The 5,944-nt window shown below is 44.2% G+C and overlaps 1 pseudogene; it reads right to left on the reverse strand.

Moving 5' to 3' along the window:
• Positions 1-1,660: 1,660 nt before the first annotated feature.
• On the reverse strand, positions 1,661-3,037 carry Pkm-ps4 (pyruvate kinase M1/2, pseudogene 4; annotated as a pseudogene).
• Between the last annotated feature and the right edge of the window lie 2,907 nt (positions 3,038-5,944).

Genomic DNA, 5,944 nt, shown 5'->3' on the forward strand with positions numbered 1-5,944 from the left:
CAAGTGTCTGTCTCTGATAGAGCTCTAAGGGGGGAAATGGTTTTGGCCTACTGACAACCCCATTTCCAAAGCATAGCCCAGCAGAAAAGACACACCTGGATGAACCTATTATGCAACTTAGAAAGAGGACAAATACCCATCATCACAGGACTCAACACAAACCTATCCAGCATACACCACTGGGTTCCTTCTGTCTCCTCTGATCCTTTAGAAAAATAACTAATTGATATCTTCCCTTATTTCCCGGCGAGCAAATGCCTTCTGCAGATGCATTATATTGATGAATTGCCACATACAGTTTGAATTCACCAAGAAAATAGTCTCTGGAGAGGGGATTCAGCCTTCCTACTTCAGATTCATGTACGTTTGTCTGAAAGTATCCCCCAAAGCCTGTTAGAACTAGATTAAAAGTCCTTATTGCTAAAAACACTGTGAGTGGCCACAGGATGTGGAAAACTAAGGCTGGGACTGAGCTGGAAGCTCTCTTCTGGCTGATTTCCATCATGTTGAAATGAATCAGAGGATGCTGGGAAAGAAGTGTCACCAGACTGACATCTGGACCTCTGGGAAGAATAAAGTCCCAATTGAGGAGGCCACTGCTGTTGTTTTGCTCCTGTCAAATTGTCTGTGAATATTTGTACCTATCCCCACAGGTTAATGCTATTGTCAGATTCCATGAAAGGTAAGTTTTTTTCCTGTATTAGGAAGGAAAGCCTCAAGTCCCGAGACTAAATGTTACTATAGCAATGTGGCCTAATTAGCGGTAAGTGAGAGAGAAAGAATTAAATATCTATATTACACTCTGTTAGGCTCAGAAAATATTGAGCAAGAAGGAATGGAAAAAAATTTAAGAGCCAGAGGAAAGAGTAGCATTTTGGATAGTCATTTCACCTGAATAGAAATACTTCATTGTGGTGGTTGGGATGTGCTTGGCTCAAGAAGAGGCTCTAGGAGGTATGTTCTTCTTGGAGTAGGTGTGGCCTTGTTACAAGAAGTGTGTCATTGTGGGAGTGGGCTTTGAAACCCTCTTCCTAACCACTTGGGAGCCAGTCTGCTCCTGGCTTCCTATGGATGAAGATGTAGAACTCTCAACTTCTTCTCCTGCCTGCCAGAATGCTGCCTTCCTGCTATGGTAATGATTGACTGAACCACTAAACCTGTAAGAAGCCCCAATTAAATGTTATCCCTTATGAGAGTTGCCTTGGTCATGGTGTCTTTTCACAGCAATGGAAACCCTAAGACATCCATTATAGCATAAAAACTAAATATAATATAGACGTTCCAGGAAGCTCCTGAAACTTGCAGTGGTTCACAAGGGCCTTCTTCAAGACTGTACAAGCTGGAAAAACACGTTTAGGTAGGGCCCCCATAGATTCATTTGTTCAGAGAAGCCTAATGGGGGCCAGGAGTGGAATGTGATGGTTTGGATATACTTGGCCCATGGAGTGACACTATTAGGAGGAAGAAGAAATAGACCAACTGACTTGCCTAAAAGTTAGGCTCCAAAGCTATACCTTTTATTAGTCATCACCCAATCAGGGGAGACTCTTTGGTGATACAGATAACTCTGGGTCACCCGCGTTAAGTAAGTCACCCCTCATTATTTTTTGTAAGTAATCCCAATAAACTCTCTGCCTCACTGAGTTGAGTTTGACTGGAATCAAGTCTGCCTGTTGTCAGCGCCCCTATACAGGGTGAATAGATGTTCATTCAATTCATCCTTGGAAAAGACAGACAAAAATCACAGAGTCAAACTATTTGGTAAATGGCTCAATTGAACCTTCAAAACACTCCTCCTCCTTCTCCTATTATTTCTCCACCTCTTTTTCTCTTCCTCTTTTCCCTCCTCCTCCCCTTCTTCTTCTCTTTCTCCATCTTTCCCCTCCTCTCCCTCTTCCTTCTTTATTTTATTAGAATTGGTTTTTTTTTCATACAATATGTTCTGATTATGGTTTCCTCTCCTCTAAACTTCTGCGGTCCTCGAACTTCCTATCCCAGCTGAATGCACACTTTCTGTCTCTCATTAGAAAACAAACGGGCATCTAAAGAATTAAAAAAAAAATGAAATAAGATAAACCAAACCAAAACCAAACGAACTGGATCAGGACAAAACAAACAGAAAAAAAAGAGCCAAAGAAATGCATGAGGAACCCATATCAATACAGAAACACACACCCTCATACACAGAAGAATCCCATGAAAACACAGAACCAGATTCTCGATTTTGCTGATGATCTTGATGTTCTTGCCCTTCTCTCCCAGGACCTTCCAAACTTCATGCACATCAGCTGCCTTGCAGATGAAAGATGCAAACACCAGGTCCACACCCTGCTCCACCCCAAACTTCAGGTCCTAGACGTCCTTTTCTGACATGGCAGGCAGGTCCGCAGCAACTCCAGGCAGGTTCACACCCTTCTTGCTGCCCAAGGAGCCACCATTCTCCATCTCTGACACCAGGTAGTCAGCACCTTTCTCTTTGACCTCAGCGAGATGAACCCTTCGTCCACGTAGATCTTGCTGCCCGCCTCCATCAACTTGCAGATGTTCTTACAGTCCAGCCACCGGATGATTTTGTCGCACTTCTCCACATAGGCATTGTCCAGGTGATCTTCAGAGTGGCTCCCTTCTTCAGCTCCACCTCTGCGGTGCGTCTGCCCTTGGTGAGTCCAGTTCTGATCTCCGGTCCCTTTATGTCCAGAGCCACTGCAATGGGACAGTAGAGAATGCGACCAGATGCCAAGCTTTCTGTGGCTACACGGACATTCTTGATGGTCTCTGCCTGGTACTCATGAGTTCCATGAGAGAAATTCAACGGAGCCACATTCATCCCAGACTTAATCATCTCCTTCAGCATCTCCACAGATCGGGAAGCAGGGTCAATGGTACACATGATGCCAGTGTTCTGGGCCGTGATGGGAGTGGAGTCCATGTCCAGGCAGCACACATGTTCCAGGGAGGTGTCAGCTCTGGCTGCATGGAGCTGTTGGGTCTGAATGAAGGCAGTCCCTGCTTCGCTGTGTGCCTGCGGCATGGTCCCTGAGGTCCTCGGTCAGACTTTGAATCCTATTGCAATACCTAAAGTAGATGTCTGAGTCAGGATGCGCCTCTGTTCTGCATAGCCTTCTGGATCTTATAATCTTTCTACCTCCTTTTCAGAGCTCCATGAGCCCCAAAGGGAAGGATTTGATGGAGACATCATTTTAGGACTCAAGGACTAACACTCTGCCCACTGTCTAGCTGGGGGTCTCGGTATTTTTCCATCTACTGTAAAAGGACATTTCTCTGATGATATCTAATCAAGGCTTTGATTTATGAGTATAGAAGAATGTCAGTAGGAGTTGTTTTGTGGCCGTGTTTCTGTAACAGAACAGTATCATTTTGTTTTTCCCTGGGTCTCTGGTCTATCTTGTCTTATTTTTGGGAATGTGTTCTATCTCACAGTGGAGGCCACAGTGTAGATATTGTTTGGTTACTCTCATAAGCTTTGTACAACTGTTGCACTCAAATATCTTGCAAGCGGTTCATCCTTTTAACTTGCTGAGTTTTTAAGTAGATTAGTGTTTACCTTTCTCCTTCAGTGGAGTACCGAACACCTACCTTCCAGTACCATGAACATTAATCCACAGGAATGAATGTTCTAGATAGGTACCAGCTTGACTTCATTGTGTTCAATAAGATGTATAGACGTGGTCTTCAACAGTAGGGCCTTACTGCATGTTTGTGGAGAACAATCAACAGACTTCTCAATGCCCTGAGTTGTGTGCAGTTTCTCATGGAGCAACTTTGGCCAACAACTCAATTAGATGTAACCCATTCCCGTCACTGGAAGCATCATTTGGTGTCAGAAGTCATTTCCCGTTTCACTGAAGCAGAGAAGTCTGCCTGCTAGGCAAGAGTCAAGGCCAAGTTCAGGAATTTTGTCCTGAGAGGCATCTTTTAAGTCCACCTTGGATGGCTGAGGAAGGAAAATATCATGTTAATTATGTATCTGGGATAGGCAGCAACAGCTTATCTGTAAAGGAAAACTGGTTGTTAATTAACGATTAAATAATGGTTATCAGTGTAGTTGGTTTGACCAGTGGGAGTAGATTAGATGACTTTTAAACCTTAAAGGAAATTTGGAAAATTTTTGGACATAAATCACGAATGCTAGGGAGAAAATAAACATTTAAATAAAGAGACATGAAAAATTTGGGTTGAGAAGCACGAACATTGTCTTAGGTGTTCCTGTTAGAGAGAACAAACATTTAAACAAAGCCTGAAAACTTTTGGGTCTCCTGTATGTTTTTCCATTGTCTTTGGCTGGCCTAGATTTAGGGGGGAGGGACCCGCTTCAGCTATGGCTGTTTGCTCTAAGCAGATTGATCTCTGTGTTTTCCCTGTTTGTTTTTTCTTGGCCGGTAAATCCTAAATGTAGATTGGAAGGAGATGAAAAGGCCAACTTTGAAGAAAAGCTCAAAGGAAAAAATAAAGTCTTGATAGCACAGTCAGGGGTAAAGGGAGTGAGAAGCAGTTGTTGGGTTAATGGTGGGGGTCTGCTCTGCCACAGGGCATGCTGCTCTTGGAGGCAGGACAAGGGGAGTTTGGCCAAGCTTACCCCACCCTGCCAGCGAGCGGGGAGGTGGGAAGCTGCAGGAACACCACTCCTGGGGTGGGGAAGCTCAGTCTGAGTCTTTGTCTTGTCTTGTCAGCAGTTGGCTACAGGCTTGGGCTTAACAGCTGGGAACATAGAGAAGCCTTCCACAGGAGTTGAGTCTAGGCTCTGTAAGCGAAGGACTTCTCTACAGCTCCAGAAGGCAGGTCTCAATGGAAAGAGACAATCCATGGCTCTAAGGCATTTATTGTCACGGAGAAAAGTGGATGAGAAAAACTGTACCCCAACTTCTCAGGGCGGGCCTGAGATTAAAAACCTTTGGCAGGGAGGAGTGTCTAGGAAGAAAGGCTAAGCTTCTGGGCCTTTAGGTACCTCATTATAATGATGAGCAGTCTATTTCTAATAGGGGGGCATTGGCAGTGATGGCTGAAACGTGTGGTAACCCTCTTTGTGGGGAGCCCCAGACTGTCTCTTGCATCTTTTTTCTATCTTTCCTATAATCATCCTTACACACCCCTCAGAGGAGTGTTCAACTTCATACTGGCTCGTCTGCTACAATTTGGTAATGAGAGCTATCCAGTTGGGTCTCCATCTCTCTCACTATTTGACAGCTTCATTTATTTTGCATTCATACATGTATATATTTTAGGAAGGTTCCACTGTGTTGGGTTTCTATATGAACTCTGGATGGCCAATTATTTGATTCTCCAGTTCATTTCCCATCCATTCATAACTATTTATTTTCTTTCCCCTTCCTAGGGAGAGCCATCTTGTCCCTCCATCTCCATACTCTTTGTGCCTAACCTCTGAGGTTACATGGATTGTAGCCTTCTTATCAAAGACTTAACAGCTAACAGTCATATATAAGTGAATGCATACTATGTTTGTCCTTCTGGGCCCAAGTTACCTCTGAAGTGGAAACTTAAGGGTTCTTTGGAAAGTTTATTGTGTTGGATGTTGTTTTGCTGGGGCAAACACATGAAAAAAAATTTCACTGAAGCAGACATAGGTGAAAGGATGTTCTGCTAAAGCAAGCATGTGAGAGAATTGTGATGAAGGATTTATTGCTAAATGTAGGGAGCGGCACGCATATATAAAGATGGCGCCGACATCTGGTGTACCAGTGCCATTCTGGTGGTAAACAACAGCACTGCTCATGTGCAGAGTTGCCTTGGGCACTTGCCCGACTAGGGCGACACTATGCTAATGAGGCGATTTATGTTCCACCAATCCCTGGGGGACAAGCAGCATAACAATTGCCTGCTATCCATAAAAGGCGAGCGCTTTTGTCGCTCAGGGTCCCCATATCAACAGTGAGGTGGCCCTGCAATAAAGGCTGTTGAGAAGAAT

Source organism: Rattus norvegicus, chromosome 5, assembly GCF_036323735.1.
Source record: "Rattus norvegicus strain BN/NHsdMcwi chromosome 5, GRCr8, whole genome shotgun sequence".
NCBI lineage: Eukaryota > Metazoa > Chordata > Mammalia > Rodentia > Muridae > Rattus > Rattus norvegicus.